The following is a 24,293-nucleotide window of genomic DNA, read 5'->3' as shown; positions in this document are numbered from 1 at the left end:
ACCCATCGTATAACCTGCAACACCGTGTCATCGGCGACCCACGACAACACCCTTCTCATCTCCGATCACCTGCGGCGACTGTCATTCATCGTCGCTCTTCATCATACATCTCGTCTCCGGTCTTCTTCTCCTTCTCTCCGACAATCAATCTCATCTCCGATCAGTCTGTGGCGGCTATGTTTTCAGAATTAGGATTTCGGGGAAAGTTTTTTTACAAACGGAGAAGACAACGTTATTTAATTTTGTCGTTTAGGTTTTTTTTTAGATAATCATATATTATGTACAATATAAATATATAGTTATATAATGTGTGAGATTCATTGGGTAACACTAAAAAGTAGGGAACAGTGTGGAACCGACCCAAACGAACTCAGATTGTACTTATTCTAGCGGCGTTGGAACCGGCTCGTCGAACCCTAACTAGGGTCTCTTAACCCTAAACCCTAAATATATTAGGGTTTGGCTTTTAGGGTTTAGCTTTAGGGTTTAGTCTTAGGGTGCTTTAGGGTTTCGCTTTAGGGTTTAGGGTTTAGCTTTAAAATTTAGGGTTTAGCTTTAGATTTAGCCTTTAGGGTTTAGCTTTTAGATTTTACGGTTTAGCTTAGGTTTTAGCCTTATTTTTTAGCTTCAGGGTTTAGAGTTTAGGAGTTAGGATTTAGGGTTTAGGGTTAAGAGATCCTAGTTAGGGTTCGACGAGCCGGTTCCAACGCCGCTGGAATGAGTCCAATCGGAGTTCGTTTGAGTCGGTTTCCCGCTGTTCCCCACTTTTTTAGTGTTCCCCAATGAACCTTCCCCGTTATATAATCTTTAAAAAACTTTATATTATACGAATTTCTATTACCATATAATGGTTCACACAACTAACTTGATTTTATCACAAAAACTGGCCCATCTTAATTAGTAATACTCAAAATACCATAATAGTCGTGTATTACAAAAGTTGAATAGTGAAAAACATGTAATAAACAAATTTAGATATTATTAATATGAATGAAATTATGTATTACGTTACATATAACAATGTATAAATAATAATAATTATTATTGTGTATCTTTTAAATATAACTTTTATTTAAAATAAATCTCTAAGACCTCAATTCTGTTTACAAAATTCATTATTTAAGTTGTTCTTTTTTGCTTTATTGGTAAAAAGACAATTTTATTGATATGACATAAATTAGATTTGTTATTTTTACTAATAATTGTTATGCGAATTTAATTAATAAATAGTATTTGTAAAGTTATGATATAAGTTAAAGGTTTATATATGATGAATAAAAATCTTTTCATTATTAAAGGTTAATTCACTATGTTACAAATGGGTATAAAATGAAATTAATATATTTCTTAGCTCTATTAAATTGAAAACACATCATAAATCAATGTAGCTACAAATCTTAATATTATCTCATCATTAAAACTTCAAAACGTTAAGTTCTCTTCGTCAATCATTTTAAAACCGAGTTCAATAAAATTTTAGTCTTGTTGCGAGATAGTCCTTTTGTTAGTTACGGTTTTTAGTTTTTATTTATATGTTAGAAAAACTCATATATTGATTTTATAGATAATCTCAAATATGGATAACATTTTTTGCTTTTTTTTTCTTTTGTAAGTTAAACTATTTTATTTTAAGAAGTACTAAAATCATAGTTTAAAATATTATAGATCATTTATGTATATTTATTAATCATAAATTAGAAATAGATATTAATTATTATATATTATCAATGAATTATCACAAATTAGAATTAGATATTAATTATTATATATTATAAATGAATTAAAGATGAAAATGTCATATGACATTAATTGGAAGGATGTTAGAGGAGAAAATGTCATGTGGCATTAGAAGTATTCTTTTATTAATATTAGATTAGATAATAATATTTAATAATAATTATCAGGTAATCATTACTAAATCATTAATATATATTAATTAAAAGTTTTTTATTAAATATATATATATATATAATTATAAAAATAGTTTATCCTAATATTAATTAAAAAAGAGTTTATATAATATATTAAAAATTATTAATTATTATATTTTAAAGGTTAAAAATTATTTAAAAAAAGGGGTTACAAAATTAAAAAAAGGGGGTGTTTGTTCGTTTTGATAGGTTTTGACAAGTTTTTGAGGTGCAGTAAAGGAAACTGGTTCGTACATCGGCGACGTGCTCGAATTAGTGTGTGCATTGTTTCTTGCCTCGGCTCGTGTTTGATGTAACTTGGTTCTACGGTAATTTGGTTCAACAATGAATTCCCCATGCAGTGTTTCTCAACGTCAGTTGCTCTGGCAACAACTCGATAATTTCGGTTACATTGAGGGTGAAACTGTAGAAGACGTAATCAGAAGGTTTACGCAGCTGCTTTCTGAAATCGAGAAGAGCGGATTAAATGTGACACTTGGTAGGATTAACAAGGCTTTTCTATACGGTTTGCGACGTAGCAAGACATGGGACTATCGTGTTGCAGTTATCATGGGAACATGCAATCACTGTACAACGGAAAAAAGAGATGTGATTTCCTTAGTCAACGAATATGTTCAGGAAGACAAGCAGAGGAGTCAGAATCTCCCAAACACATCGTCGTCTATGTCTAACTGTCAGAAGGTCGTTGCTACTTCACCACTTATTATTGATCCCAACACCGCTCAGATTCCCTCATCTTCACCTGTGACTGCTGCATTATCTGATGAGAAGGCCCCATAATCAACAGGATCTCATCCCGATGAAGTGTCCCAAACTGAAGAACCGAAATCACTTTTGAAACGCTAAATTCTCTTTTATGTTCCGAGCACTACAGAAAGAAAGTTGCACTTCTGACGTCACAAAACTCAGCATTGATCACTGATTACAACAGTGCAATGGGAAAGTGCATCAGTCTTCGAGAGAACAATAAAATTCTCTATGAAAAGATTGATGCACTTAAGAAGGATATAGCTCAGCTTCACCGAGACGTGAATCAACAACAATGTTGGGTTCACGACTATAAACATAGATTCACCGTAAAAACCCTAGAATGCGACTCTGTGAAAGCTGAGCTGGAACTTCTCACTGGAAAGTACAAGCAAAATGAGTTAAACATTAAAATATTTGATACTTCCAATAACACTGTTCGTAACTTGTGCAATGTGCAGTTGGCATTCAAAGAAAACAAGGGAAAGGGTTGGGCTACAATAGGGTTCCACCGCCATATAATCATAATTACTCAAGATTGCCCACTACTTAGCAAGAAATAATAAATTATGATAAAATGATTTTATGGTAAAGCAAGTGATTATGTTCCATGGGATCCCTTCAAACCAAAGAATGCTAGACCCGCTGATTTTCAAAGGCCCATGAGTTTTGTTAAGAACATGGATTCGGATCAAAATTGCTCAAACGAATCAGCTGGCGAATCTGAAAAAGAAAATGAACCAGAGAATGAAACAGAACCAGTAAAACCGTCAACTGAGCAGCCCCAAGAAATTATGTCAAGTTCTGATTCTGATTCTATAGATGACATTAACTGTTTTTGTTCATGTGCAGAATCAGTGACAGTTGAAGAAAGGTCTAAAGTGGATGATGAACCACATTCAAACATTGCAGATGTTGCTGATGATTCGGATGCTGCTAAACATGATCTTGACAATTGGAACTACGTTATGTCTTCGTATGCTGAGAGTGTGACAACTGTCAAAAATCCAGGTATTCGTACAATTAATTAACCATGATTAGTGCTTAATGACTGTGCTGAAATGCAATTAACTGCTTTCTGATTTCTGCCATATACATACATGTGCAGCGTACATTGTCTAATGTTATACCAATATTGCATGAAAGCTTTATTGCCTCAAATGATGCATTAAGTACAGTTAGCACAGTTATCTGATAAATCAGGAAAATACTGATAGAACTTAGCACATAGACAGACAGTGCATTGAGACACAAAATGAGCCAGAAACCAAGTACTACACTAGTATAGTGTGTAAGAAAGTAAGGATCACAAAACTGCCTTTTTAGTGATAGTTTAGGTGCCGGAAAGTGCCTAGAACTCACCCAAAGAGCTGAATTCAACAAAAATGCAGCATAAATCAGCATTTTAACACACTAAAATTATGCAGAAACATGGTTAAATGGTCCTGAATGCTTTCCTAAGTGTCGGGAATCAAAAGTGTCACAAAAAGATACATAAAGCACACTAAACTGTATAGTTTAGCACTTTAACGAACCAGTAACCAACCGAACTACCGGACACTACCCGAAACACCAAATTTACACTAGAAGCACTGTTTTAACATTTCAAGGTAGTTATGATCCCCAAACATCATAACACCTCCTAAATATCTAGTAACTAACAGAACTAACTAGATACTTGCATTTTAACCTTAAACAAACTAAACTAGTTCAAGCCTAATCTACTACCCCCTCCCCCCACCTAGTTACGGCCCCAACATGGCCCCCACATATGGATTTGTTTAATTATTTTATTGGATCTTGTTGGTTCTTTGTAGACACAATATACATGAGTTAAAGTGTTAATATGGTTATAAGTATAACCCTTGGAAGACATGAGCTCATTTCTCACACACACTTACTCTCCGCTCTTCCCCTCTCTTGTTCTCGGCCGAACTCAAGCACACCCACCACCACCTTCATTCAATCATTCTTTTATAATCCAAGCATATACAAAGGTGTTAGAGACCATACAAAGAAGCTTGGAGCTTGTGGAAGTGGAAGGACCTCTCTTGTTTGCTTTTATCCACTTGTTTTCTACACTTGAATCATCCCTAGCCTTGAGCTAGTGCTAAGAACCTTGTACACTCCATTTTACTTCTATTTTTAGTGGTAAAAGAAGAATCATAATCAAAAAATTGAAGAACACTAAAGATCATAAGAATGAAACTTGAACATAAGCAAGTTTAGTGAAGTAATCCTGATGAATATGAGTTGTTATGCTTGTTGATCATTGATTATTTGTAGAAATGATGTTAATCATCATAAGATCTTGCTAGATCATGATTAAAAACATAATCTAGCAAGATGAGAAAGTAGAAATATTGAAGGATGATAGATTATCCACACATGAATCATGAACTTGAATGACTAAATGCTTTTCTTGAAAAATAATGATCAAAGTGAGTAGTAACACTTGTAGATCTAAAGATTCATGAATGGTCTTTCAAAGAAACCAAGTTAAAAATATGAGTTTTATTAAATCTTGGTTCTTACAAAAACAAACTCTATTTTTAGTGGTTAAACAAGTGTAGAAACACTTGTGAAACCAGAAAATTTCATAAAGAAACATTTTTAGAAAATGTGACAAGAAGTTGTAAACATCTAGATTCTTTAAAAATGAAGTTTTTGAAGAACTAATCACACTTTAAAGGATAACAAGGCTTACTAATAATACTAGTAAGTTCCTACAAATTTTTACAAATATGCAAGTTCATGAAGATGTAGATTATTACTTGTTTTGGCAAAATTGGTAAGTAAAGGTTGTCTATTGTTGATTGTGATGATTTTTACAAAGAAAATGATATGCTTGAAAGCATGGAAACCTCCATTTTTAGGGGAAACTATGGCAAAATTTTCTAAAAATATAAACACTTAGAAAAATATTTTTAAACAAATATTTACAAGTTATTTTAAACCATGAATTTCCTAAATAAACTTTGCCATAAATTTTGTCACAAAAATATAAATATTGGAGGTTGGTTTTCATAAATAAAAGTGACTAAATATATATTTAGGGAAATATATATTTAGATGACACAATGTGTGTGATTATTTGTATACTTTGTGTATTAGTTATATCATTTTAGGACTTGAAACAATATAACACATTAAAATACCAAAAATTACAATCCAAAATATTACCAAAATTCCAAGGAATAAATATACACATTTACACAAAAATATTTGGAGAAACCGAACTATGGAATAAGACTTACAACAATATTCCGAAAAATTTATTCACAAAGAATATTTTGGTAAATAATATTTTGGTCACCAAGGAAGTAAAAATATGATTTTTACAATTACTACAAGAGTATATCATATTTTGACAAGGAAAAATATATTATTCTTGGCAAGTATGAAATATATATTTTTCTTGAAATTTTTAGATGATATATTATTTTTAAGAAATATATATATTTTCTTACACAAACATGAAATACAATATTTTTGGGAGAAATATATATTTTCTCAAATAAATATGAAACATATCATTTTTTGGAAGAAAAATGAGTTTAAATATATTTTCTAAGTTAGAACTTGAAAATATATTATTATTGAGACTTATAAGAAAATACAAATATTTTTGCCAAAGAAAAATTATAAATAATTTTTCTAAGTAATATCCCTTAATATATATATTTTGGAAATATATATTGAATCTTTATTAAAGATAATATTCCGGAATAATTATATGGAATTAAGTATAAACGATACTTAATGAATACCGTAAAAGTACGTATTCTCGTACGTATAAGTACACACCGGAATACGACCTCGATACATGGCAAAAATATACAAGTGAAAGATACCCCTTCCTTGGGAAGGAAATACAAGTATAAATACTTGGGAAGTATTAAGTTAATATATATTGTTTTAACAATTATTCCAAAATTTAATGAATATAATTTAAGTTAAAATATTAATTATTTTGACAAATAATTATATAACTTGGAATAATATCGAATATACGAAGAAACGTAACTCAAAGACATTAACACTAAGTTAAGGCACGACCCGTTTGTCTAATAGACATTAGTACGTTGTAGGTAGTCGTGTTTACCCGAAGGAGCTTGAGTTACGGTGACTAAAGACGCAAGACTGTGAGTTCGTGACCCCCCCTTTCTCTTAACTATTTTTAGTTTTATAACTTCGGGGGTGAAGTACATGTTACAACTGTTTACAAACAATATTATTTGGTATGGTTTGCTAAGGAAGGGTACTGCTAGATCATGTGAGTGGTGGGTATGACGCTTAAGACCATCAATCCTCGTTGTAGGACCGAGGGACATGAGTGATAGATCTATTTGGGTGTAGCGAGCCCCGCCCATGTTGGACCAGGGTTTGGTCCATGGGTTGACTATGTCTTACAGCCGGAAGCCCAGTGTAAATCTGCTAGGTTTGAGTCTTCCTGCATCACGTCACACATATTAATGGCCTTGCAAACCATTAATGATCTGTTTTTCCTTGTTGCTTTCATACCGGGATTTACAAACTTACATACATACTTACAATGATTTCAAAGGTTTATTCATACACACAAACAAGAACACGAACTCGCTCAACTTTTGTTGATGTTTTCAAAATACATGTATTTTAGGGAATTAAAAGTGGATCTGGCGGGCGTTGGATGTTTCAAGTTGCGTTAAGAATAAAGGATGTCATCCACTGTCTTAGGGTTTGGTTAGTGTGTCTTATTCCTGGACGAGATACATCTACCAAAGCCTGATTTTATTTAGAGTATTTTTGTTGGTGCAGTCATCTGTCGTCTTCGTCTTATGTCGAGTCTAGGGTTAGTTGCAGATCAGATGGGACAAGAAATCAAGATTTAGAAGGCTGGCCGTTTGAAGCAAAGGCATCCGTTTGAAAGGTGTCCGTTTGAAGGCCATCCGTTTGAGGGTTGAGTGACCGTTTGAGCATGTTCAAACGGTCAGGACTTGGTCTATATATAGTATTCAAACGATGACATTTGTAACGTGAGTGTAATTCGATACCGAGGTGCTGCCGGTATTTCCTCTCGTTGTAGACAATTGTTTATTGAATGAAAAGAGGATTATAGTGATTTTCTAGCTGTTTACAAGTTCGTTTCTTAGTTTCCGCCTCTGAAACGTACGAGAGCTCTTCCGAACGACTCATTCAGGTCGTTTCACGATCCTACAATTGGTATCAGAGCTCAGGACGAGGAGTTCTTGCCATTTTCAGCCTGAAAATCTGATTTTCTACACCTTCTTTCATAAATCGATACTTTTTACGGTTAAATTTGGCTCAAATCTTCACACGATGTTCGGAATTGACAATTAACAAAGCCTTGAAAGTTTCAGCTTAAAATTCGAAGTAAAAATGGTGAAAATTGACTGAAAACTGGTGTCCGTTTGAACGAGTACCGTGCCTGTCCGTTTGAAACTGCCCAGTCGTTTGAGTGATCGTTTGAAAATGATATGACCGTTTGAAATTTGGATCCCATCGTTTGAATGTGCTGTCCAATCGTTTGAAATTGGTCCTGTCGTTTGAAAGTTTGATCGACCGTTTGAAAGTACCACCCGTTTGAACCTATCGTTTGAAACCAGATCTGTCCGTTTGAAAGTACTTCTGTCGTTTGAAATCACATCAGACCGTTTGAAAAATTCTTGACCATTTGAGATAAGACCCTGTCGTTTGAATTTTGTTTGAACGTTTGAAATTCTGTTCGTTTGAGAGATTTTTCAGTATATCATGGACTCTGAATTTTATAACGCTTTTGCAACACCGATATCAGTGACTCAAAGTGCTATGATTGAAAATGAAACCGGGACGTCTCAGAAACCACCCAAACTCATGGATATTGATGACTATAATGTGTGGTCTGAATGTTTTGGAAATTGGGTAGAAGCTTATCATCTAGATGCATGGGAACACACTGAAGAGCCATATGTTAAGCCCACAAAGAACGATGTTGTAAATGGTACTCCGTTAACACTTAGAGAGATGAGTACTGCAGATAAAAAGAAATATCGAGATGAGAAATTGATGGTGAGTCTGCTTCAGCAAGCGATAAAAGAGGATATTTTGATACTGCTTCAACATGATGGAACTGCATATTCTATTTGGACAGAGTTGGAAGCAAAGTTTACTGGAAGTGACGATATGCTCAGAAATAAGATGTCTATCATGAAAAAAGAATTTGACTTATTCCGAGGATTGAAAAATGAAATCACCAAGCAAATAATTGATAGATATTGTAACTTGGTGAGAAATATGACGAAACTTGGTGTTAAGAAAGATACTGATGAATTGATTGAAAAACTTGCAGATGCACTACCATATGAAACATGGGGAACATTTCTGATGATGCTGCGGTCAAACAAAACAGATTTCAAGAAAATGACACTGGGAGATTTTATCAAGCATCTGGAAGCTCAGGAGATAGAGCAGAGGAAGATCGCTAGAATGAAAAACTATAATGGAGAACAGGATATTAGTTTGTACTATAAGAGTGGTGCAACAGATTCTATAAAGTATTCTCCAAAGATCGAAACTGCTTACAGTGTTAAAGATTCTCCTGAGAAGAAGGCATCTCAAGGATCAAACAGCACAAGATTTTCATCATACGATCCTAACATCTCTGTAACAAAGAATGGTAGAAAACTTTAGTGTAACATTGTGTTAAGCCTTGAAAATGATCAAGACTACACTAAAGAAATTGGAAAAAATCAAATGTCTTTGTTAGGGATGATTTTAGAGTCTTATAGTTGCTTTGTTGCAGGAAAGATCGGAAATCCAATGCTCACGAAAGAGGATTATGACCAAATCGATGCTGAGGAAATGGAATTGATGGATATCAAATGGTGTATGGCGAGTGTGATGAGACGTGCTGAAAAGTTTAAACAAATTACAGGCCGTGATGATTTTCGTGATGCAAACGTTTCAGCTTTGGGTTTTGATAAATCTAAAGTTATGTGTTTTCGTTGAAGGGAGAAGGGGCATTTCAAGAGACAGTGCAAAAACCGTGAAGCTACCGGAGCCCAGAACCCTTTTGGAAATAACGACTATCACAAGAAGGCCAGCTATCATCAAAGCACACCACCAGCACAGCAACAGGCACAAACAGCTCATGGAAGAGATGTGGTTGATAAAAAGGCATGTGTTGTTAGTCAGGGAAAATATGATAATTTTACCTGGGAAAGGTATCTTCCAAAAGATAGCAAAGTGTGTTTGGCTGAACAAGATGATGAGAAGTTGGCTGAAGGTTTTACTTGGGATGATTTTTGTCCGGATAAAGATCTCATGGCCAAAGAGATGTCCAAAAACACTTCTCATGCTTTCTTTGCTAATGCTTATGATTTGAAATGTGCAGAAAGATGCAGAAAAGTCATGGAAGCTGCTGAAGAAAGACGAAGAAAGAATAGAGAAGAGGAAGAAGAGGAAGAAAGATTAAAGGCCGAAGCGAAAGCTCAGAAAATGAGAAGAGCTGAGTTTTTGCAACCAAGCAGAAATGTCAAAGAAGTGCCAGAATTTGAAGTGAAGATTGAAGCTGAACAAGTCCAAGTATCAGAAAAGTGCATAAATTGTGATTCTTTAATCAAACAGAATAATGAGTTGTTGCACAACATAAACAAGTTGAAAGAATCGTATGATACCATGAATAGAGAAATCAACAAATATACTGATTCGAATGGTGAACAAGCAGTGGCTATGAATACTTTGAAAGTAGCATATCTTAGACAGCTGGATAATGCTAACTTTCATATCAAGAAATGTGCTAATTTAGAGTTGGAGCTGGCAACACAGAAGATAGAGACTGAGAAAATTAAAAAAGTTGTTAGACAGTTACTCATGTTCTTCTTTTGTTGTTGACAAGATTTATCCCACAGTGGAGAATTTGAAGACGTTTGAAGAAATGAAAATGTCTGAAGAAGAGAAAGCTGTGACTGAAGATGAAGGAAAAGTGAAATCTTCTGGTAAGAAATCAAGTGTGGTCTATAATAGATGTCCGCCCCGGTCGAATATGGATTTATGCCTCGAAATCCAAATTCTGAAAGAGTCAATAAGGCAATCAATTTGCAATGGGAGTCTGGGCCGTCAGATAACTTGCCAGAAAGTATTGATGTTACGTATACGTCATCAGACACTGATCATGAGTCAAAGTTGATAAAAAGTGTGGTAGATCAGGTGTTAGACAAAGATGACAGTGAGGAGTCAAAACCGGAGTCCAAACCCGAGTTAAAGTCTGGGTCAAATGTCACACCCCCAAAATCCACCCGCGGAGTACTACCGCTTGGAGGCGTGACATGACCAGGATCAAGCCATCAATCATATCAAACATAGCATTTAATAATAAAAGTAGATAATGTAATTCATCACGACATGATTGATGTTCAAAACCAAACTTTGTTTAAGTAGCGGAAGCAGGTAAGTAAACCCAACACAAATAATAATGTATGAAATGTCATAAGTGTTTTATTAAGCATTCACGATCCATGCCCACAACGACCTGCTCCTCCTTGTGCAAGCTCCATAAGTACCTAAGGTCCTGCAAGGCATGCAGCAGAGAGTCAACGACTAGTTGAGCGAGTTCACAGAAAGTAAGTTCGTAACAGTAAATCGTATGTTCATCTAATGGGGGCTTCCCATGCATGTATGTACTAATGGTGGGGGTTTCCCATGGTCACATGTATTACTAGTGGGGGATTCCCACGTTTATCCTTACTAATGGGGGCTTCCCATGTTTGTACTTACTAGACTATTTGCAACCATGTGTTCTTCTTAAACCGAGAACAGGAATACGTACAAGGTCACATAGGATTTACGTGAGTGCCCTTCCCCGAGGACAGTGGTACGTGTGGGGTTTACGTAGGATTTACGTAAGTGTCCTTCCGACCCGGAAGACAGTAGTAGGTATTAGTTTACGTAGGTTTTACGTAAGTGTCCTCCCGACCCGGGAGACAATGGTAGATACTAGTTTACGTAGGTTTTACGTAAGTGTCCTGACTAACCTGAGGACGATGGTCTATAGTCTAGCGATTGCGGAAGTACGAGTAATTATCCATTTCCAATATTCCAACCCAATTCCCAACCTGGGAATCCCATGCCTTGGCTGTATGAACTCACCTTGGTATGCTCGGCAGATACACAAAAGGTTCTTGAACTAAGGGTGGTCAACCACGTCCTAACAGGGTTACCACACAAGTCAGGTTTTGACTCAAGTATTGCACATTGGTTTCACATAAGTTACACATTACGAACATGTGAAGATCATGGTAAACACATAACAGTCAAACAATGTGCGAATAAAAATAAGCCCAACGTATTGTGCGATCCATTGAAAACCCGGCCCAACAGATAAACAGTCCAACAGTCTACTCGGCCCAATAGAACAACATATATGTGACTTGTGCAATCCAAGCAGACTTGTGCGATCTGCTTGGGTTGTGTGACAGGGTTTGGGCTTGTTCGGCCCAACAGTTTAACAACATAATACTTGTGCTATACAGTAAACCTTGTGCGACTGGACTCCTTGTGCGACCAGGAGTCTTGTGCGAGTGGACCTCTTGTGCGACTAAGAGGTCTTGTGCGATGGTTTAAACTTTCCGGAAATCATGCTTTTCGGTTACACATTTAACAGTTTCCAAACATGTGATTATCAATCAACAGAATTTCCAACTATTCAATTATCATCCAATCGATCAAACAAGCATTTTTAACATCAAATGTCATGAACCCTAACATGATCAAAATATGAACACCAATTTATCACAAAACATATAATCGAATTAAACCCTATAATCTAACCATATTACCCGAGTTCAACTATATCACAGCCGATTAATTCAAGCATCCGAATCCGAGCCTAGTATGAATCCCGATAACACAACCAATTTCTAATACTCATTTGCAAACCGCTTTCATGAACATAATAACCAATCCAATCGGATTCGAATACAACACATATATGGCCGATTAATTCATTCATGCCTTATCACGTATCATTCAAACAAATCATAACAATACATCATCATGTAAGCGTATATAACATATCATCATAGAATTCATGGAAGCAAATAGTTACATACTAACCGATTAGGGGATGAACAAGGTTTGATCCGAATAAGAAAAGATCTTCGATAGGGAAGATGCTTGCCGTCCAGTTGAGAGAGAGAGGAACCGAACTAGGGTTTTGTGTGTGAAGGTGTTTTGCAAGTTGTGAGAATGTTACCAACATTCTAAGTGTTAACCGGCTAGGGGAAATGGGCCGAACCCACTTGGGCTGCCCTAAGGGTCCGCTGTCACGGCTCCCCGACCCACCCTGGACGGAGTCGGGGGACCGCGAGACAGTTCCCGTGGTATTTAATTAATGCGGCAGCGGAAGTCTTTTTATAACAGGATCTTTTATCCGTGAAATATGCTCGTTTTAATATATTACACCAAGTTTAAGGGATACATCCCATAATTTACAATAAGTTGATTTCACATAGAAATCTTTATTTTTCAAACACGTTTTATTCATTCATTTACACTGAGCCACTTCTCTGAGCTTGATAGTGCTTTACTGCACTTTTCCTGGATCACACAGATCACCTGAAACATGTTTGAAAAAGGTTTTGTCAGCGGGGAAATACTGAGTGAATCATTCTGTTTTTCTAAAACGACCCGTTAGTTATAATTTACAGTATTAAGAGCGATTACAATGTTTCTATCAACCAATTATCAAGAATGGGTATTTGTCACTCGATTCATTTCTGTGACTGTGGTCATACCACTATTGGGTCCCGTTGCCCAAATAGTGACGGTGTACTCACACAGAGTAGAAATAACTCACATAGAGTAATATTCACTCACATAGAGTGATAACAACAGTACTGTGCACAATACCCCACATACCAGCTGTAATTTGGTGATTACAAAGACTTAATCCCTGTAATTATAACCTTTGAAAATAATTTGAGGTATTGTAATACTTACTCACCAACTGTGAGAAAACAGTTAAAAAGAAGAATGACTCACATTGCAGATTAACGAGCAATAGATATAAGCCTACTGATTAGCCTTGCTTAAACCTAATTTAACACAATGCACACACACAGGTTAGTAACTAATACAGCAATTACATCAATTCACGAGATTAAACCTTCACAACGATTAATCAGTGCAATACTCGATAATTCAATCGGATTCACAACGAATAACAGAGCATAGTCCGAATTCGAACAGCACTCTAATATTCAAGTCGAAATCACGACGAATAATCAAAGTACAAGCTCAATTGAGCAGCACCCGGACTATCGTTGGATAGTTATAATCGATCGGACGTTGAATCGTAATAGCGATCGAGTTATTACCCTGATTGCGGCAGCGTTTCGATAATCGTGTGTGTTTGTGAACTGTTTTGCTTATAACTCGACGTATATTATGAATTTTAACGTCGTTCAAGTGCCAGATTTCAAGTCCCAACCCCTGCTATTTATACTGAAAATTTGTCACCGTCGCGTAGCGCGAGGGGTACCCCCTTAGCCGTCGCGCTACGCGAGTGACCACCCTATTTTCATAGGGTAGCCCTTCGTGCATGTAGGCTTGCTGTGTCAACAGTTTCGTAAATTTCGAATTTTACACATAGTTATGAGGATAATCGTTACTAGGGTTTTGCCCCCCCTGAGTTTTAGGGGCCCTGATCCTGATTCTGATTATTCTGGAAATTTTAGGGTTAGTGCAGAATTACTTGGGTTTCTCAATTAGGGTTTCCTTATTACCTAATTACCATCCTAATTATGGATTTTAGTGGCAGTTGTTACATCCGCGTACAAGTGTAAAGCCCAAATGGCTTGTGCGGTTGTGTGTAGTGTTGTGCGGTCCGGGTTTCATACATTTTTGTGCGATCGTATTACATACATACATGCATAACACACATTCACATAACACACTAATACATATTCCATTAATCACAAAGTTCACATAATCATACTACGTTACACAAGATAGGTCCAAAATACGAGTTGTCACATTATCCCCAACTTAAAAGAAATTTCGTCCCGAAATTTGGTACGCACTCACTGAGGAAGCTGGGTAAGTTGTATCGTTCATTGGTTTTCCTGGGGTGTCACATCCTTCCCCCGTTGATCTGGAATTTCGTCCCGAAATTCCGCAGTAGTAGCTTTAGCCTCAGTAGTGGTTGTATTGGTTTCGAATAACTGGGGGTACTTTTCTATCATCTGGTCTTCGCGTTCCCCGGTGTACTCTGGGCCACGACGGGAGTTCCAACGAACTCGAACAAGAGGGATTCTCTTGTGTTTGAGGACCTTAACATCCCGGTCCGTGATTTCAACTGGTTCCTCGACGAAGTGCAACTGCTCGTCGATAGTGAGCTCTTTCAATGGAATTATTAGGGTCTCATCTGACAAGCATTTCTTCAGATTCGACACGTGAAAAACATTGTGAACTGCCCCAAGTTCTGCTGGTAGGTTTAGCTTGTAGGCCACTTGCCGATTTTCTCAATGATTTCGAACGGTCCGACGTACCGCGGATTTAGTTTGCCCCGTTTTCCAAAACGTACCACACCCTTCCAGGGTGAGACTTTAAGTAAAACCCGGTCCCCGACCTGAAATTCCAATGGCTTCCTACGCTTATCCGCGTAGCTTTTCTGACGGTCGCGAGCTGCCGCCATACGTTGCCGTATCTGCGCAATCATTTCCGTGGCGTCCACTACAATCTCTGGACACGTGATCTGACTATCCCCCACCTCTGCCCAACAGAGAGGTGACCGACATTTACGCCCGTACAATGCCTCGAATGGAGCGGCTTGGATGCTGGTGTGATAACTGTTATTGTATGAAAACTCCACTAACGGGAGGTGCTTTTCCCAGCCGTTGCCGAAATCAATAACACATGCCCGAAGCATGTCTTCAAGAGTCTGGATCGTTTGCTCAGACTGCCCATCCGTCTGAGGATGATATGCTGTGCTCATGTCTAACCGTGAGCCAAAAGATTTGTGCATTGCTTGCCATAACTCTGACGTGAATCGTGCATCCCGATCCGAAATGATAGAGATGGGCACCCCGTGCCTCGAAACAACTTCCTTAAGATAAACTTCTGCGAGAGTGGAGAACTTATCCGTTTCCTTTATAGCCAGGAAGTGTGCAGACTTGGTGAGTCGATCCACGATCACCCATATAGTATCATTCCCACGCTGGGATCTGGGTAGGCCTGTAACAAAATCCATGGAAATTTCTTCCCATTTCCATTGCGGTATCTTGGGTTGCTGAAGTAGCCCTGCTGGTTTCTGATACTCCACTTTGACTTTTGCACATGTCAAACACTTGCCGACGTAAGTCGCGATTTGGGGTTTCATGCTAGGCCACCAGTATGTTGTTTTGAGATCGTGGTACATTTTATCCGACCCTGGATGTACCGAGTAGCGAGACTTGTGTGCTTCATCCATCACAAGCTCTCGTAACTCGCCATAAAGTGGGACCCAAATACGCCCCGTTACATAGTAGGCGCCGTCTTCCTTTTGTTCCATTCGTTGCCTTGAGCCGCGTAAGGCTTCAGCCTTGACGTTTTCGGGTTTCAATGCTTCTATCTGAGCAGTTCGTATCTGTGCAGGAAGACTGGACTGAATAGTAAGCTGTAGTGCTCGTACGCGTCTAGGTAGAGTGTCTATTCGACTGAGGGCATCAGCCACAACATTGGCTTTGCCTGGATGATACTTGATGGCGCATTCGTAATCGTTCAGTAGTTTAACCCATCGACGTTGACGCATGTTCAAATCCTTTTGCTTAAGGATATGCTCGAGACTCCTGTGATCGGTGTAAATTGTGCACTTGGTACCGTACAGGTAGTGTCGCCATATCTTAAGCGCAAAAACAACAGCTCCCAGCTCTAAATCGTGCGTCGTGTAATTTCGTTCGTGAACCTTAAGTTGGCGCGAAGCGTAAGCAATGACCTTGTCGCGCTGCATTAACACACATCCAAGACCCTGGATGGATGCATCACAATAAACTACAAAATCGTCCGGGCCTTCTGGCAATGAGAGGATAGGTGCACTGCAAAGTCTATCCTTTAAGTGTTGAAAAGCAATTTCCTGAGTGTCGCCCCAGCGGTAGGTGACACCCTTCTGTGTCAGTAGTGTAAACGGCTGAGCAATCTTTGAGAAGTCCTTGATGAACCTTCTGTAATATCCCGCCAAACCCAAGAATTGGCGTATTTCCGTTGGTGTGCGCGGTGCAGGCCAGTTCCTAATCGAATCAACCTTGGATGGATCGACATGGATCCCATCCTTGTTTACCACGTAGCCTAGAAAGTGGACTTCACGAAGCCAGAAGTCACATTTCGAAAACTTGGCGTACAGCTGCTCCTTTCGAAGGAGTTCCAAAATAAGTCGTGGATGCTGCTCGTGTTCCTCCTGACTCTTGGAGTAGATCAGGATGTCGTTAATAAACACTATCACAAATCTGTCTAAGTAGGGTTTGCACACCCTGTTCATAAGATCCATAAATACGGCAGGCGCGTTCATTAACCCGAACGGCATGACAAGAAACTCGTAGTGGCCGTATCGAGTTCTAAATGCTGTCTTGGAGACGTCCTCATCCCGGACTCTCAGCTGATGATAACCCGACCTCAAGTCTATCTTGGAGTAGTAGCACGACCCTTGCAACTGGTCGAATAAGTCGTCTATACGTGGAAGAGGATAACGGTTCTTCACTGTCACCTTGTTGAGTTCCCGGTAGTCTATGCACATCCTGAAGGTACCGTCCTTCTTTTTCACGAATAACACTGGAGCTCCCCAAGGCGATGAGCTTGGACGAATAAAGCCCCTTTCCAAGAGCTCTTGTAGTTGCTTCGACAGTTCTTCCAGTTCAGTTGGAGCTAATCGATACGGTGCTCTAGCTATGGGTGCTGCTCCTGGAGCGAGCTCGATTTGAAATTCGACCTGACGATGAGGCGGTAGACCAGGTAAATCTCCAGGAAACACCTGAGGGAAGTCGCGTACCACTGGAATATCCTCCAATTTCTTTTCTTTCGTCGATGTGTCAGTGACAAGTGCTAGAATGGCGGTGTGACCCTTCCGCAAACATTTCTGAGCCTTCAAGAAAGAGATAATGCCAACCACAGCACCACTCTTGTCGCCTTGAACTTCGAGAGGTTCCTTGCCAGAACGGGGAATGCGAATGATCTTCTCGCTGCATAAGATTTCTGCCTGATGTTGGGATAACCAGTCCATCCCGATAACGATATCGAAACTTCCCAAGACTATGGGAATAAGGTCGATGGAGAAAGCCTGACCGGCTAAGACAATACTACAACCCCTGACTACTTGTGTGGCTTCTAAACTCTTACCATTAGCTAGTTCTACTACATGCTTGGTGTTTAGGGGTGTTGGTGCACGTTTTAATAATTTACTGACTTTCACAGATATATAGCTTGTATCCGTACCCGAATCAAATAAAACAGTAACATAAATATCATCGAGGAGAAACGTACCCATAACCACATTGGGATCGTTCATTGCGTCTCCTCGCCCCAGCACGAAAGCTCGACCCCTTGCCTCGTTGCCATTGTTGTTGTTGCGATTCTGATTCTGGTTCAATTGAGGGCAATCACGTTTGTAATAACCTTCTGTTCCACACTGGAAACATCCCCGGTTTCCACGGTGTGGCTGCTGCTGCTGTGGGTTCTGTGGAGCTGGTAGTTGTGGTTGCTGGTTCTGATTTGCAGGCCGTGGGCTCCTGCAGTCTTTGGCCTCGTGACCCATCTTGAGACACCTTTGACAACGACCCTTGTTGCACTGGCCGCTGTGATGTCTGTTACAGTTGTGACACTTGGGGTGAAACCCTTGATATCTTCTCTGTCTATGACCACCAGAGGATTGCTGACTAGGACTCTGGTAGTGGTCAGTCTTCTGTTGCTGAGCTTGAGACTGAACTGTTGCTGAACCTTTGCTAGAATCCCCATCCCACTTTCTTTTGTTGTCACTGGGAGTAGTAGGAGTAGCGGCTGAAGTGGTAGCACTGATGCGTTTGGGCAACTTGTTCTGTTCCACCGCCTGATCCGTGAGGCGATGAGCAAGACGCTGAATGTCTTGGATGTTGTTGAGGTTAGCCGATGTAACATGGCTCTGAATTTCTGAGGCTAGACCCTTGAGGTACAGTTCGATACGATTGATCGGAGGGTCTACCATGGTTGGACACAGGATGGCCAGTTCGTTTGACCGTTTCGTGTAAGCTTCAATCTCTGACCCCGTCATTTTCAAATGGTAAAACTCCACTTCCAACTTGTGGATATCGTCACGCGTGCAGTATTCCCTTTTGATAAGTTCTTTAAAATCGTTCCATGGGGTGGCGTTAGCAGCTGCCAACCCGAGAATCTGAACTTGCGCGTTCCACCAGGTTAGCGCGATTCCTTCCAAAGTACCAGTGGCGTACTTGACCCTGCGAGCCTCAGGGCATTCACACATCTCGAACACTGACTCGAGCTTCTCAAACCAATGGAGGAGTCCCACTGCCCCCTCGGTGCCACTGAAAGTGCTTGGGCGACAGTCCATGAAGTTCTTGAAAGTGCAGACAGGTTGTGGAGCATTTTGACCTGCTGGTGCAGCTGCAAGTGCCGTAGCTACTCGTTCATTGATAAGAGCCGTCAACTGGGCTTGAGTCATGTTCACACGTCCAGACATGATCTTCATAGTAAAGGTAGGGTAAGTGAGAAAGGTTCGCGAGTAGTGCGATGACAGAAAAGTGTAAGTACATAGGTGTTCTCAGGCAATAGTGTCATGTGTATCTAACATAATACGAGCAAGTTCTATGCATTTCTAGCAAGCAGGTAATAAACATAAACCATATTACCTAGAATGTCGAGTCTTGCATGTCGAGCGAAGCGTCGTTGTGGATCGTTGAGAGCACTGTTCTGGTTATAGTCTGGTTTTAATAAAAACGTTTTTCCCATACTAAAACCAAGTTCTCTATAACCAATGGCTCTGATACCAATCTGTCACACCCCCAAAATCCACCCGCGGAGTACTACCGCTTGGAGGCGTGACATGACCAGGATCAAGCCATCAATCATATCAAACATAGCATTTAATAATAAAAGTAGATAATGTAATTCATCACGACATGATTGATGTTCAAAACCAAACTTTGTTTAAGTAGCGGAAGCAGGTAAGTAAACCCAACACAAATAATAATGTATGAAATGTCATAAGTGTTTTATTAAGCATTCACGATCCATGCCCACAACGACCTGCTCCTCCTTGTGCAAGCTCCATAAGTACCTAAGGTCCTGCAAGGCATGCAGCAGAGAGTCAACGACTAGTTGAGCGAGTTCACAGAAAGTAAGTTCGTAACAGTAAATCGTATGTTCATCTAATGGGGGCTTCCCATGCATGTATGTACTAATGGTGGGGGTTTCCCATGGTCACATGTATTACTAGTGGGGGATTCCCACGTTTATCCTTACTAATGGGGGCTTCCCATGTTTGTACTTACTAGACTATTTGCAACCATGTGTTCTTCTTAAACCGAGAACAGGAATACGTACAAGGTCACGTAGGATTTACGTGAGTGCCCTTCCCCGAGGACAGTGGTACGTGTGGGGTTTACGTAGGATTTACGTAAGTGTCCTTCCGACCCGGAAGACAGTAGTAGGTATTAGTTTACGTAGGTTTTACGTAAGTGTCCTCCCGACCCGGGAGACAATGGTAGATACTAGTTTAGGTAGGTTTTTGACGTGATGTCGTGGGTCACGCAAATTTAATCCCCAAACAACTGTAGTTAGTGGTAAAAGGGTATCGAACTCAGGGAGTATGTGGAAAATGTGTCGATTGTATAGCTTTGTATCTAAACTAATATTAAACTAAATTGCAGAAAATTAAAATTCAAGATTGTGGATTGTTGTTTTAGAAAACTAAATTAAGAACTAATTCAAATCAAAGTTGGTTGTAAACAATTAGGAGAGAACAATGATCACCCTAGGTTTCAGTTTCTTTAAACAGTTATGTGTAATTTCACTAGAAAGAGTTACATAGATATAACTCGTGTATACGTGATTGAAGTGATAAAAGGGAACAAAGTACTCGGATTAGATAACGCGAGGTTGTTTCCCGATGACCTATTAACCAATAACCAACCCTAACCCTTCCCGTGATATCTCGGTTGCCAACGGCACCAAGAACGTACGATTAAGACTAGAAATTGCAATATTGATTAACAAACTACAAACAATCAAACATACACCATGACATTCAAGCAACGCAAGATATCATTCTAGAAATGCAGAAATTAAACACACAAAAGTTTCAGAAACATTCACCTAGGATGATCACCGAAGAGTTTAGCCGGACATGGCTCGGTGAATCATCATCAACATCAAACTATTGTTCATACAAATCAAAAGCACAAACCGAATGATTGAAATTGTTCACAAAACAAGCCACAAACCAAAATTCGTCCCCAAGGTGTCCAAGAACCATCCAATGATGAGATAAAGTGAAAAGACACTCAAAAACCGAATACATAGTGGCAGTTACGTTTTTGGAATCGCAGTTCCACCGTAAATTACGGCTCCACCGTAATTTACGGTGGACATCATTTCTTTACGGTATTGAGAGCCTGTGTTACGGTGCAGAAAATTGCCAATTCCAGGTCTACCGTAAATTACGGTAGAACCGTAATTTACGGTGGTCAGCAACTTTGTCTCCTTTGTTGTTTCTTTTGTTCTCCTCGACCCGTTCTCCACCAAAGCCTCCAACACTGCCTTTTATCCATCTTTTAGCTCCTAAATCGTACCTGAAACATAAGCATCGTATTTATCTAATTCAAGATAATTACACGGCTAAATGGAAGATTATTTCATCTTTTAACGTGCTTAAGGGTTGTCCAAAGGACCACCCGTCACATCCCCACACTTAACCGTTGCTTGTCCCAAGCAACTCATCATCATAACTTCAAAACAAGTGATCAAATCAAACCAAGCAAAGCATGCAATTTCTTTACCAACCCCTTTTTAACACCCAAGCAATGCACCCCTCTCAAATTCTCTCCTCTCGGTTACAAGTGAAAACTAGCAAAGATAAGCTAGACACACACTAGGCAAACGGGTGGATGCACAATCATAAGCTTGTACCTGAATCAATCATCCTCCTAAAATGGGTCAAACATGAATACACATCAAAGGGACTTCAAGGTGGTAACGTGGCTAGGTGTATAGGTAGGAAATGGAATATATATGAGTAACGAAAATTCGACCCGGTCTTTTTATTACAAACACAAAAACCAACTAACAAATATGCACTACTATATACAAGACAATGAAACTCTTTCTCTTTTCTTTTCTTTTTCTCATTGTTTTTCCTTTTTTTTTTCTCTTTTTTTTTTCTTTTTTCAATCATACGATAACACATTAACCAAAACTACTTCAAACTCACAAAACTACTAATTCTATCACTAATACTATAAGACCGGGTCAAATTTGGGTAGATTTTCAAGTAAGTAGCTAGGGGAAACAAATGATAAGCTTTAAAGGCACAAAATGGGCAACTAAATGACCAAACCCCCGCCCCTCTCACTACCATGCTCATATATATAACTTATGAGGTCCAACCCCCCAAATCCCACACTCGCTCACACCAACGACGAGGCTACCTAATGCCCTTATCCTTTCTACATTCATGTTTAACTAAGGATTCAAATCGCATTCAAGCACAAGTTCTAACGCACCCCCACCCGTAGCCACGCTCATCAAGATTATTTATGTACACGTGTGGCTACAACTCTCACCAAGAATGAAAAGGGTAATAAGGGTTGCCGGTGCATTAACTTGGGATAAATTAGGGCGTCACGATTTCACATTGTTTTGCTCGGCTTAAAATTTTTTCAAAAATCTTCAAAAAATTCCCCCCATCCCCACACTTGGGATACATTGACCCCAATGTATGGCTTTGGGAGCCTTTGATCACTACCTCAATCAACATCCACAAAAAGCTTTTCATCTCAAACCCCAAATTTCTTTTTGTATTTTTTTTCATTTTATAATTTTTTTTGTTTTTTTTTTTTTTTTAAACACGACACCACCAACCAACACCAACCCAACAATCAATCACATGATCAATCACCACCCATCCTCCCAACCATAATCAACATAAACCAACAAATATATACAAACTATACAAAAGAGAGAATACCACCTGATCAATAATAGCGCGGTCCTGGGGGCCCAAAGATGGATGACATCATATCATTCCACTCTCCAAACCCGAATGCGCCGCTACTGCTTCCCTCTTGTTGTTGTGGTCCCTCTTGCCGCCTTGGGTCAAGCCACTGAGAATGGTGGAGTGGTGGGGTCGGATATGAAATACTACCATCATAAGGCGGCAGTGAGGCATAGTCCACGTGTTGTGGATCCTCAACCACCGGCCTTCCGTCATGCCAATCCGCATGCATCCGCCTCATTTGATCATCATGATATCTGTTATTAGCATCCACCTCTCGAGAGTATGCGTGGGTACGGTTCCATGACTCATTGCGATCGAAGCTATGCTTTAACGACCTCTCTATGCTTGCACTATTCCTCGTGTTTTGATCATACAACGTCCTCTCCGGCCCCGACCAAGTATCAAAAATGGACGCCGGAGGGCGTTGGCTCTCGATCACCTCTTGCATTGAACCACTATAAGCCCACCCCGGCTCACACGGTTGCTGCGCGTAGTCGTAGAACGTACCACCATAACCACCACCAAAAACCCCAAAACCAACATTTGCACCCCCCTGCGGCTCGTCTGCATAGTCCTCGTCCCCACTAGGAACCAACTCTTCATCGCTTTCCGGCTCATCCGGCTCTCCCGGTAACAACTCCCTTGCACCCAATTTCAATGCCCTCCACCGTTGACCCTCTGATTTCAACTTGTGATAACGTTCAGACTGAGTATATGTCCAAACGTTTCCCAACCTATCCAAAGTAAAAGGCTGGTGCCTTTTCGTCAAACCTCGGTCTTCGGATGTGAGTGCCTTCTGCTGTTTCATCAAACCCGTTATGATGCGACAGTACGGGACGATGTCCCTTCCGTATTTGTTCCGGCATATCCACAAATGGTGCATAATCAGGTAGCGTATTGGAAAGCGTGGGGATCCATGCATCAATGAATACAGAACAGGTATCTCTGGAAACCTCACCTGTTCTTTATCGCCTCTTCTTGGAATGACATTAAGCAGGCAGATTGTATGCAACAGTTTTGCTTCTATCTTCAAATTCTTCCGGTATAACACACCACTGTACCTACCGGGCAAAAACAAATCCGCTAGCATGTCGTTCCATCTCATGTGCTTCTCTTGTTTGAGCAATAAATCATCAAGCGTGGGAATCATGTACTCCTTAGCCGGAAGACTGTCATACTTTCCCAGCTTTTTCAACGTATCGAATGACATCTCTACTGGCACCCCATGTACCATCCCGATCAACTTCATTTGTGATGGCTTGTGGAAGTTGTGACATTTAAGTGTTGCCATCCACTCCTGAATCTCAGTCATAAACAGATTGCTCTTATCTTTGTCAAAACACTTGAGCGCTCCTTCCCAGCCCAAAGCACGAAACTTAGCAAACACCCCGAACTGGCCA

This window comes from Helianthus annuus, chromosome 12 (assembly GCF_002127325.2).
Source record: "Helianthus annuus cultivar XRQ/B chromosome 12, HanXRQr2.0-SUNRISE, whole genome shotgun sequence".
Taxonomy (NCBI): domain Eukaryota; kingdom Viridiplantae; phylum Streptophyta; class Magnoliopsida; order Asterales; family Asteraceae; genus Helianthus; species Helianthus annuus.
Note: the sequence above shows the minus strand (reverse complement) of the source record.